The following is a 13220-nucleotide window of genomic DNA, read 5'->3' as shown; positions in this document are numbered from 1 at the left end:
GCAGGCGCAAACCATTATTCTTATAGACAGAGGTCGGGTTACCATGGCAATAAACTTGTTGTGGCGTGCTTTTCGTCGGTTGGCAGCGCAAACTTTTTTTTTTTTAAATGAATTTTTATTCGATTTTAGAATGAGAGGTAACATTTGGGGACACGCAGGCCCCCTGATCTAACATACACAAACAAAAGGATCGGACACGCAGGTCCGGTTGCAATAGCTGTTCAAACATTGATATATTGTAGATAAATTGTAGGGAAAGGTAACACTTGGGGACACACAGGACTCCTGTTCAAACATACACAAACAAAAGGATCGGACACGCAGGTCCGATTGCAATAGCTGTTCAAACATTGATATATCATAAGTAAATTGCAGGGATATGTGGTGAAAATAATTCACCAAGGTGGAACCCTAATGTGGGCTCTAGAAATAAGGGGGGGGAGGGGTGATACTTATAGATTAGATTTAATTCCAGAGACAAGTAACATGCACATTGTGTCTAGTACATACTTTACCCAGCACTTATTGTGCCTAACACCCACTACACCTAGCCCTCATTACACCTAGCACATGCCGTACCCAGCACACATTCGCTGCACTTCACTCATTGTATTTAGCATAAACCATACCCAGCGCACACAGTTCCCAGCACACAATATACCTAGCACACACTGTACTTAACCCACATTGTGCCCAGCATACCTTGTACCTAGCACACAGCATACCTAGTCCACGTTGTACCCAACACGCTTAGTACCTAGAACCTACTGTACCTAGCTCACACTATGCTCAGCACACGCAGTACCCGGCACCCACCTTGCCTAGCACACGCAGTACTCAGCACACAGTGAACCTAGCACTCATTGTAGCCAGCACTCATTGCATCTAACGCGCGCTGCACCTAGCACACATTGTACCTAGCACGCACTGTACCTAGCACACACTGTACCCAGCACACACTGTGCCTAGCACACACTGTACCCAGCTCACACTGTACCCAGCTCACACTGTACCCAGCTCACACTATACGCAGCTCACACTGTACCCAGCTCACATTGTACCCAGCTCGCACTGTACCCAGCTCACACTGTACCCAGCTCACACTGTACCTATCACACACTGTACCCAGCACACGCCGTACCTGGCACCTCCCTTGCCTGGCACATGCAGTACCTGGGACACATTGAACCTAGCACACATTAAACCTAGCACACACTGTACCTAGCACACACTGTACCTAGCACACACTGTACCTAGCACACATTGTACCTAGCACACATTGTACCCAGCACACATTGTACCTAGCACACATTGTACCTAGTACCCACTGTACTTCGCTCAAACTGTACCTAGCTCACACCTTACCTAGCACACGCCGTACCCGGCACCCCCCTTACCTGGCACATGCAGCACCTAGCACACAATGAACCTAGCACACACTGAACCCGGCACACATTGTACCCGGCACACATTGTACCTGGCACACATTGTACCTGGCACACATTGTACCTGGCACACCTTGTACCTAGCACACCTTGTACCTAGCACACCTTGTACCTAGCACACACTGTACCTAGCACACATTGTACCAAGCACACCTTGCACCTAGCACACATTGTACCTAGCACACATTGTACCTAGCACACATTGTACCTAGCACACATTGCACCTAGCACACATTGCACCTAGCACACATTGTACCTAGCACACATTGTACCTAGCACACATCGCACCTAGCACACATTGTACCTAACACACATTGTACCTAGCACACACTGTACCTAGCTCACACTGTACCTAGCACACGCCGTACCCAGCACCCCCCTTGCCTGGCACATGCAGTACCTAGCACACATTGAACCTAGCACACATTGTACCTAGCACACACTGTACCTAGCACACAGAGAACCTAGCACACAGAGTACCCAGCACGCAAAATACCCAACACACACTGTACCTAGCACACACTGTACCTAGCACACACTGTACATAGCTCACAGTGTACCTAGCTCACAGTGTACCTAGCTCACACTGTACCTAGCACACACTGTACCTAGCACACAGAGTACCTAGCACACAGAATACCTAGCTCACAGAGTACCTAACACACATTATTCCTAGCACGCAGAGTATGTAGCACACAGAGTACCTAGCTCACAGAGTACCTAACACACATTATACCTAGCACGCAGAGTACCTAGCACACAGAGTTCCTAGCATACAGAGTACATAGCACACAGAGTATCTGGCACGTTGAGTATCTAGCACACACTGTACCTAGCTCACATTGTACCTAGCACACACTGTACCTAGCACACACCGTGCCCGGCACCACCCTTGCCTAGCACACGTAGTACTTAGCACGCATTGAACCTAGCACACTTTGTACCTAACACTCACAGTACCCAACACACACTACACACATAGTGCCCAGCACACACTATACCTAGCACACATTGTATCTGACACACATTATAACATCCTAGGTGTAGTTACCATTAAAGAGAATGTGTAACACCCATTGTACAGCACACACCGCACCTGTCACTCACCGCACCAAGCACACACCGCACCTAGCACACGCATCACCCAGCACAATCAATGCCTAGCATACGCAGTGCCAAACAGACAGTCCCCAGTTTAAGCAGTACTTAAAATGTGTGAAACCCTAAAGGTCTCTCATACCCCATACGTATAAATTAGCAGCATACAACGGCCATAACCCATTTAAATTACAGCTCTGTATGCTATGTACAGACATAGTGCTAAAAAGACTGAAAATTACAAAAGAAACAGGAACATTTAAACAACCCCTGAAGTGAACCTTCTAAGTGGATAGCAAGCTGGTCACTTACTAACTGAGGGAACTAATAGTGTTTAACTAAGGCATTATAGCTCAGAATGAGAATATTTTCATTATAATACAGGAGTATTCAGCACATAGGGGAAACGCTATCTTATTAGCAGTGTCTGAGTAGTGCCCAAAGAAGATAGAAAGGATTAACTGAAAGTTCCATAACATGTACTGGTAGGAAGCCACAATACTCCATCATTGATTGTCCCACATAATAAACAAAACAGTGCAAGGCGTAAGTATACAGGGGAGACATGTAGCTTTCTCTATAGGTATCACCCAACGAATAAATAACATAGAGCAGATCATGGTTAAGGTGCTACTAAGTAAGGGCATGTGAAAATGAAAATATTCAGGATACATAGCATTTTCACCAATGGTAAGAATGAATGCAGCCAATCGAAGGGCATACAGTTGTAGCAGTCCCATGTAGATCATGTAGCTTACCCACGTTAAGTCCACTCAAACACAAAGGTATTGTTTACCCAATAACAGTCTTGCCAGCAAGGGAAAAACATATAGACGCTGCTCTTCTCTAAATAGTATACGCCTTTGATTTCTGGGGAACCCACTACAGAGTGTCAGTTTTAGGGGTCGTGTGTTGTTGCAGCGAGAGAGATTTGAGCTGGTCTAAGCCATAAATGAAGAACTCTATAAGGTGTTAGCTATATCTCTTAGATGTTTAGCCATATTGCTCCGGGAAATACTCGCTCGATACTGACACTGTGTAAGGAGCGATCAGTCCATTCCGGTCAGGGTTTTTGAGGGCTTTAAATAATTCTATACAGGGCACTACAGTGTTGTTGCTAAGGCTGAGAAGCTTGCAGCCGGTGAGTCACTGTTCTGATATAATGGCGCATAGTGCGTCTCCACAGCCCTGCTCGTCGCAACTGAGACCAACAGCCCTGACACTTGAGTGCTCCCTCCCGAACCCTCAAAAGAGGGAGTAGCGGCAATTCTCCTTGCTCCGGTTTGTGGAGCTCCCAGCATAATTGTAATCCCTTTTTAGTGAGGCTATATAGGAGCTGCGGCATCATGCGCGAGACCTCCGATGCTGATCAGTAGCCATTTGCCTTGTGAGATATGTGTGTGCGGAGCCGCATGTGCTGTCTGGGAGTCCTACTCAGGCTTCTATAATATGTCTGTAGTACTGCGCTTTCCCAGGCCAAATTTCAACTTACTTTGCAGTGTCACTCTGATCTCATTGCCGGTCTCTCTGTTATCTCTATTACCAACATTATATAAGCGCAACTGCGCAACAAGTGAGGACGGATGCTGGCTGTCGCTGTGGTAGGCCTATGTTGCAGCCTGCTGTACAGGAGTGTCCAATTTTGGTTAAAAAAAGCCACCAACATGTGCCCTGTGGTTTCTGCTCTTAATGGCGGTATAGCATGAGGCTGATCTCTAGATTCAAGTCACCTCTAAGAGCAGTTGTTGTGTCACTCTTCACGGAGCTCTGGCCTCGAGCAGCCATCTTGGCTGCGGCCAGCTCCGCCCCCCCCATTACGGCTCCATTTTTAACGGCTCAATGGAAGCAAGCTCTAGGTTGGCCAACTTCTGGTTTTAAAGATTTCTGATATTTATTTGTGATAAGATATGTTATATTTGTCCTTTTTGTGTGCATTATGATATTCAGCATTACATAAATAAATTAAATTAATATTATCTCTGAAGAGCCTTTATCTATGCTTTTATTTGTATTTACTTATATATTTGCTTTGAGATCACGGTTGAGTTAGATATGTATCCACAGTGAAATTATTGCCTTAGAGGCACTTCCTTAAATCACACCTTTTTCCTATCCAATCCTGAAAACCTGGCCTGTTAGGAAGGCCTGAGGAAAGGTTTGAAAACCAGTGTTCACAGTGTTTCTCAATTGCGGTCCTCAAGTACCCCCAACAGGCCAGGTTGTCATTATAACTGAACCAGTGCACACGTGAAGTAATTAGCTGATCAGTAACACTATGGTTACTCACCTGCTCTCACTCATCAGCTGATTATTTCACCTGTGCACTGGTTCAGCCATAATGAAAACCTGGCCTGTTGGGGGGAAATGAGAACCGGGGTTGAGAAACAATGCTCTAGACCACTGGTTTTCAAACCTGTCCTCGGGCCTCCCCAGGACAGGTTTTCCAGATTACCTTGGATGAGAGCAGGTAAAATAATGATCGTTACTTATCAGCTGATTATTTTCCATGTGCTCTAGTTCAGATATCCTAAAAATGTGGCCTGTTAGGGAGGAAACAGTAGCAAAAACGCAAATTAATGCACAATATGAAATATTTTTTTCAAAATTAGCATGTTTCACAATCACTAGTCAGTAGTGTTAATTTGAATGACAGTAAAAAGAAGGCAAGTAGGTGACAGCAAAAACAGTTTATTCCATACTCAGATAGACAAAAGGACAGGCGACGTTTCGGGAAACAATCCCTTACTCATGTCATGCCAAACAAACATGTTACACATACTTATATACCCTTACACCACTAGGTGACACTATGAAGTAATTAACTCCTTATTTACAAAACAATAATCATCTTATTTATTTTACAATTTCAATATCAAAGAATATATCTAGTGGTATACAACTAGTTCTATATTAATAAAACTCATCTTAAAGGGACACTCAATCAAAATTAAACTTTCATTATTCAGATAGTGCATGCCATTTTAAACAACTTTCCAATTTACTTCCATTAACAAAATGTGCACAGACTTTTTATATTTACACTTTTTCAGTCACCAGCTCCTACTGAGCAAGAATAAGTGTGTATGCATTTGTGAATGGCTGATGGCTGTCACATGGTAAGTCTATGCATTTGTGATTGGCTGATGGATGTCACATGGTACAGGGGGAAAAAGACATAACTTTTAAAATTGTCAAAAAGAAATCTACTACTCATTTGAAGTTCAGACAGTGCTATTGCATTGTCTTGTTATCTTGCATTTGTTGATTATGCAAATCTACTGTGTTGACTGGTCCTTTAAGACGAAAAGGCAGAAAAAATGATCCTACAATTTATCCTGAATATCAATTTACAGGAAAACAGACAGATACCATTCTTTGTTCATACCCTTAAGGTCAAGGGTCTCTAACTCATAAATCCAAAAGGATTCTTTTTGCTTAAGCATTAATTCCCTATCACCTCCTTTACGGGGCTTCTCAATATGATCTATAATTTGAAACTGAAGCTGACTTATTGTATGACCATCTTTTAAAAAAATGGTAAGCAATGGGGGGCTTTCATATTATTAGTATGAATATTGCTTTTATGTTCAATTATGCGGTCTTTAGCACTTCTAGTCGACTACCCAATGTAAACCCTCCCATATTGACACCATGTAAATAATAAATGTAGTAAGATATGTGAAAAAAACTTTAATATTATATTTTTTCCCCGTGTGTGGATGATAGAACACTGTCCCTTTAGTCATGTTACTGCAACATGAACATCCCAGGTATGGATAATACCCTAAGTTTTTGGTAGTTATAAATCTCAAACCAGACTTGATATTAGTCCCTACATCTGCTTTAACTAGTTTTTCCTGGATATTCATATCCTTTTTAAATGCTAGCATTAGATACTTTTGGAATTCCTTTATGGTGGGATTACAATTAGATAATATACTCCAATGTTTTCAAATAATACTTTGGGCGATGTACTTGGAGAAAAAAAATAACTTTAGAATCTGGCTTACTTCTTTAAGAATCTCCATTTTGGTTTTAGGAGGTTGACTCTAGGGGACCTAAGTATCAAAGGTCTTGCGGACATGATCCAACAGTGTGGATCAGGTCCGCAAGACCTTGCTGAATGTGGAGAGCAATACGCTCTCCATATTCAGCATTGCATTAGGAGCTCACAAGAGCTGCTGGTGCAACGCCGCCCCCTGCAGACTAGCGGCCAATGGGCCGATAGCAGGGAGGTGTCAATCAACCCGATCGGGTTGAATCGTGGCGATTCCTGTCCGCCTTTTCAGAGCAGACGGACAGGGTTATGGAGCAGCGGTCTTTAGACCGCTGCTTCATAACTGCTGTTTACACAGGCCCACAAGCTCCATACGGAGCTTGATAAATGGGCCTCTTGGGATGTATTTGACTGCTACCATACCATTTGTAATCATGGTTTTCATGGTACCCCCTTTCTATGAACCTCTCACCCATTTCTGTAAGTCTTTTGACAATTAAGCTTTTGTCTGAGACGATTTTACATACTCGTAAGAATTGACTAAGAGGGAGAGACTTAATCAGAGAAGGGCGGTGGGCACTATCATACCTTAGTAGGCTATTGCGGTCAGTTTGTTTCATAAATAAGTCAGTTACAAAGGTATTACCTGATTTAATAATCCTCACATCTAGAAAATCTAGAAATTCTTCACTACTGGTTAATTTAAATTTAATGTTGCTAGTGGCTGAATTCAAGCCATTTACAAATCCTTCCAGGGTTCCAACGTCGCCCAACCATATTCCAAAGATGTCATCGATATAACGCCACCATATGGAATAAACGTAACATTGGAAAAAATAAATTTCTCTTCATATACGTTCATTAAAATAATTGCATAGTTTGGTGCGATGTTTGAACCCATGGCAGTACCCTAAAGTTGAAGAAAATAATCGTCCTTAAATAAAAAGTTATTCCCATACAAAATGATAGTAAGCAATTGCAATAAAAAAACAATTTCATCATTATTATACTTTTTATCAGACATTAATGCAGTCAACTGACTCAATTCCACTAGTATGTGTAATTGATGTATAAAGGCTTTCAACATCTAGACTGAAAAGAATAAATTGATTAGTTGGAAGCTCCAGGGAATCTAGCTTATTCAAAAAGTCTCCAGTGTCTCTAATGAATGAACTGGACAATTCTACATAAGGGCTAGGATTTTATAAAAAAAAAAAATGGAGAAATTAGTAAATACAGAGTTGGTGCTGGCTACTATTGGATGACCTGGGGGGGTGGTACGTTTTTTCTAACTTTAGGTAAGGTGTATATAACAGGGGTACAGGGTTTTTCTATTTTCAAAAATGACACTACATCTTTACCAATGATATCATTTTTATAAGCAAAGGATATAACCCTTTCAATTTCTCTCTGTATATTAAATAATGGGTTATATGTAAGCTTCTTATACACCTTATCATCCATCAACTTTTTATTTATTTCATTAATATAATACTCCTTATCTAAGACCACGACAGCACCTCCCTTGTCAGTCCTCTTCAGACTAATGTCAGATGGATCTTGGAGATCTTGTAATGCTTTCACTTGTTTTGCAGGTATATTATTGTCTCTATTGATATGTTTTTTTATTTCTATATCTTTCCACTTTAGGTTGTAATTTTTCTATATTGTGCTGATCAGGGAAAGCAAAAGTTTCTACACTATGATTAACACTACCAGGAGTGAAATAACTTTTTTTCTTAAGCTCAAGATGGTTCAAATGAATTGCAGGACTCTCAGATTTAAACATAGGCTTTTGTTCAAAACAAATTGTTTTCAATTTTAAGCTTCTAAAGAATCTATATAAATCCTTCTGAAGCTGAAAAAAGTTACAATTTCTTTAAGGGCAGAAGAAAAAACCTTTGTTGAGGAGCTCAAGTTCATCATTTGTTAATTAATTTTTAGAAATATTGATCACATTATTTGTACAGTCATTACAGTCCATACCCGGGTTCTCTGTGTTAAGCTGTTTGGTAAGAGACAAAAAAACTTAACTAACTTTTTGGGATCTCCATTTCCCCTTTACCTTCCGCATACGGAAAAAGACATACAGGTTTTAATGGTGGCGTGCTGTCCTCAGCTATCAGCCAAGCTTCTTCTCGTTGCTGCTTGTGTCTTGGCTTGTGTTTGCGCCCTCTGCGCCTCTTTCGTTGTCTGATCCCTCGGCGATGCTTCTGGTGATTCAGTGCCACTTTCGATTTGCGCTTGATTGCGGCCATAGCATTGTGCAGATCACAAAGTATATGGTGTTTGACTTAGCACAAAGGAAGATTGGGTACTCACATGTTAGATAATTATTATTTTTTTCATTTGTTTTTAATAAATAGTATTTTTTCATTTTTAAAAATACTCTTGTGAGTGATTTTACCTGCCTGCACCTGCTTGGAGTGGAACCTAACACACAGAAGTCTGCCACTTTTGGATATTGCATCCTAAGGAAAAGTCCCTTGGTGGTGAGCTGACACACCTTACCATAATATGCCAGCTTGCTCCTACTAGCACATAAGTGTGCTCATCTAACATGTGAGTACCCAATCTTTCTTTGTGCTAAGTCAAACACCATATCCTTTGTGATCTGCACAATTTGGTGCTTTTCCTGTGTTTTATCTTTCTACTACAGTTAATGACCGATAACCTCTGTGGGTGAGCTGTCACATCAGATTTTATCAGCCTGTCCCTACAAGCACATAAGTGTGCTCCAGGGCCTTGTGAGTACCCATTTGGCTTTTTTCTGTGGCTTTGTGCTTATTTGATAATACTACACATGAGGCGCCCCTTTGTTTTGTCTTTTCTCTGGACCATTGTTGGTGAGGAGGAGGCTGCCATCGTTGGGAAGATATACTTCTTAAAGGGACAGTCTAGGCCAAAATAAACTTTCATGATTCAGATAGAGCATGTAATTTTAAACAATTTTCCAATTTACTTTTATCACCAATTTTGCTTTGTTCTCTTGGTATTCTTAGTTGAAAGCTTAACCTAGGAGGTTCATATGCTAATTTCTTAGACCTTGAAGGCCACCTCTTTTCAGAATGCATTTTAACAGTTTTTCACCACTAGAGGGTGTTAGTTCATGTATATCATATAGATAACACTGTGCTCATGCACGTGAAGTTATCTGGGAGCAGGCACTGATTGGCTAAACTGAAATTCTGTCAAAAGAACTGAAATAAAGGTGCAGTTTGCAGAGGCTTAGATACAATATAATCACAGAGGTTAAAAATATATTATTATAACTGTGTTGGTTATGCAAAACTGGGGAATGGGTCATAAAGGGATTATCTATCTTTTAATACAATAAAAATTCTGGTGTAGACTGTCCCTTTAATCTGAAATTGAACTTTCCTTTAACATGCCAAAATTGCTGGCAATTCTAATTGTAATTACATGTTCATATATCATTGAGGTTATTACTAGCTATTGATTAGCGCTCACCCTTTTGTTGTCTAGATGTTAAAAGCCTTTATACATCGATTACACATACTAGTGGGATTGAGTCAGTTCACTCTGTATTAATGTTTGATAAGAAGTATAATAATGCTCAAATTGTTTTTTTTCTTGTAATTGCTTACTATCATTTTGTATGGGAATTACTTTTTATTTCAGAAAGATTATTTTCTTCAACTTCAGGGTACTGCCATGGGTTCCAACGTCGCACCAAACTATGCAAATATTTTTATGAACGTATATGAAGAGAAAATTATTTTTTCCAATGTTATGTTTATTCAATATGGCGCCACATGGTGGCGTTATATCGATGACACCTTTGGAATATGGTTGGGCGATGTTGGAACCCTGGAAGAAATTGTAAATGGATTAAATTCAGCCACTAACCACATTACATTTAAATTAACCTGTAGTGAAGAATATCTAGATTTTCTAGATGTGAGGATTATTAAATAAGGTAATACCTTTGTAACTGACTTAATTAAGAAACCAACTGACCACAATAGCCTACTAAGGTATTATAGTGCCAACCACCGTTCTCTAATTAAATCTCTACCTCATAGTCAATTCTTATGAGTACGTAAGATCGTCTCAGATGAAAGTTTAATTGACACAAGACTTACAGAAATGGGTGAGAGGCTCATAGAAAGGGGGTACGCTGAAACCATGATTACAAATGGTATGGTAGCAGTCAAATCCATCCCTAGAGTCAACCTCCTAAAACCTAATAAAAATGGAGATTCCAAAAGAAGTAAGCAAGATCCTAAAGTTATTTTTGTCTCCAAGTACAATGCCCAAAGTAAAGATATCCTGCGTATTATTAGAATACATTGGAGTATATTATCTAATTGTAATCCCACCATAAAGGAATTCCAAAAGTATCCAATGTCAGCATTTAAAAAAGGTATGAATATCAAGGAAAAACTAGTTAAAGCAGATGTAGGGACTAATATCAAGTCTGGTTTGAGATTTATAACTACCAAAAATTTAGGGTGTTATCTCTGCCTGGGATGTTCATGTTGCAGTAAGATGACTAAAGGTCAGTGTTCTATTATCCACACACAGGAAGAAAATATAATATTAAAGTTTTTTTCACGTCTTACTACATTTATTATTTACATGGTTAAGTGTCCGTGTTGGAGGGTTTACATTGGGGAGTCGACTAGAAGTGCTAAAGACTGCATCATTAAACGTAAAAGCAATATTTGTACTAATAATATGAAAGACCCCTTGCTTACCATTTTTAAAAGCCATACAATAAGTCAGCTCTGGTTTCAAATCATAGATCATATTGAGAAGCCCTGTAGAGGAGGCAATAGGGAATTAATGCTTAAGCAAAAAGAATCCTTTTGGATTTACGATTTAGGGATCCTTGACCCTAAGGGTGTGAACAAAGAATGGGATCTGTCTGTTTTCCTGTAAATTGATATTCAGGATAAATTGAATAATTTTTTCTGTTTTTTTTCTGCCTTTTCGTCTTAAGATGAGCAGGGCAGGCCTTTGGGCCCCGCCACGCTGGTGCAAACTGTTTTTTTTTTAATAAAATTTTAAAAACAAAATTGTTGCACTGGCATTTTTTTTTTTTTTTAATCATTTTTTGGCGTTATTTTGGAAGTTTTGTTTTGGCAAATGGCAACTGAATTGGCGGCAGAGCAGACACACTGACAGGAGGAGGCAGTTACTAACAGCGCGGGAGGAAGTATAGTTTCCTTTTCCCGCCCTGCAGCTGTAGACGATGGAGTTACTGTCAACTCAGACTCAGTCAGAGCGAGGAGAGAGGCGAGAGCTTTTGCTCCCCAGCCCCAGCGGTCCGGACGACAGGTGACAAAAGGCACTGGCAGTAAAGAAGAATAGTAAGTTCCTCCGGCTCCCAACCGGTCATCTTTCGTACCCCATGATAGTAAGTGTACCACAAGCAACCTACCAGGCATGTCATGATAGTAAGTGTACCCCATGATAGTAAGTGTACCCCCAGCAACCTACCATGCCATGATGAGTGTACCGCATGATTACAAGTGTACCACCAGCCACGTAGACCACCATGCCTGTAAGTGTACCCCCAATAACGTGCCAGTTATGCCATGCCTGTAAGTGTACCCCCAGTAACGTGCCAGGCATGGCATGATTATTAGTGTACCTACCCCCCAGTAAAGTGCCAGGCATGCCATGACTGTAAGTGTACCCCCAGTAAACTACAAGGCATTTTATGACTACAATGCATGCTATAATGGCTGCAACTACATCTATAGTCACAGTGAGACTACAAATACTGACAATAAAGTGTATAAATGTGTCACCTTGTGCCCTCCCATCTGCCAGAGAGGCTGCGACTAACTTACTATACAACCCCTGGACTAAGGTCCTCTACTACTACTGTAACAAAGTGTGCATCTGTGGCACAATGAGCAGCAATTAGAGACCAATAACTGCACAATAGTTATAACAACATGCCTGCCTTTCTGAAAATCTGTCCTGTCTCACTGTGCTGCCCCCAGCCAGAGCTGCCGCCTGTCACTGTGTCACTGACAGTATTCAGTGTGAACTCAATCGTAGAGAAATAAATGTACACATTGGGGAAAAAATTATAAGCAGTACAAGTAATAAATCTCTTTAGCTCTACTGCCAATTAAAAAGCAATGAAATTGCCACTGATGCTCATGCTTCCCCTTCCCATCTGTTTGCATGGTTGGATATATTGATTTGTTGGTTCTGAACACATATGTAGCAGTAGCAGGGTTTCTTGTAAAATTAAAATTATAATCAACTCAAACTAGTAGAATAATGAAAGGAATTAACACTCTATAGAACAGAAAGCTTTTACAATTGGATATGTTGTTCCCTGTGTTAATATTATATACAACAGCTTTCTTGTGCCTTTTTTTGTTGCAAAAATCTCCAGTTGTTCATAAAGTAGAGGGTTTGTTAGCCAAAAATGTATTCCCACATTAACGTTCTTATTTCACTTTTTTTTTTCCAGTTTATTATTTACTATATTGAGTTGGTTTGTATGTTGCATCAAGTATCTTCATAGCAAACAAACCCACATGTAGAATACATGGCAGATTCATTAATCATACACCTTTTCCAAAATTAAGCTATAAAGTTTAAATAGTAATCTAAACTATACATAGAAATTTGTTTTAGTGTCATGTCTTCTTAGACAACTCTGATAAAGAAGCTCTAGATTACTGTCAGAA

This window comes from Bombina bombina, chromosome 3 (genome assembly GCF_027579735.1).
Source record: "Bombina bombina isolate aBomBom1 chromosome 3, aBomBom1.pri, whole genome shotgun sequence".
NCBI classification, from domain to species: domain Eukaryota; kingdom Metazoa; phylum Chordata; class Amphibia; order Anura; family Bombinatoridae; genus Bombina; species Bombina bombina.
Note: the sequence above shows the minus strand (reverse complement) of the source record.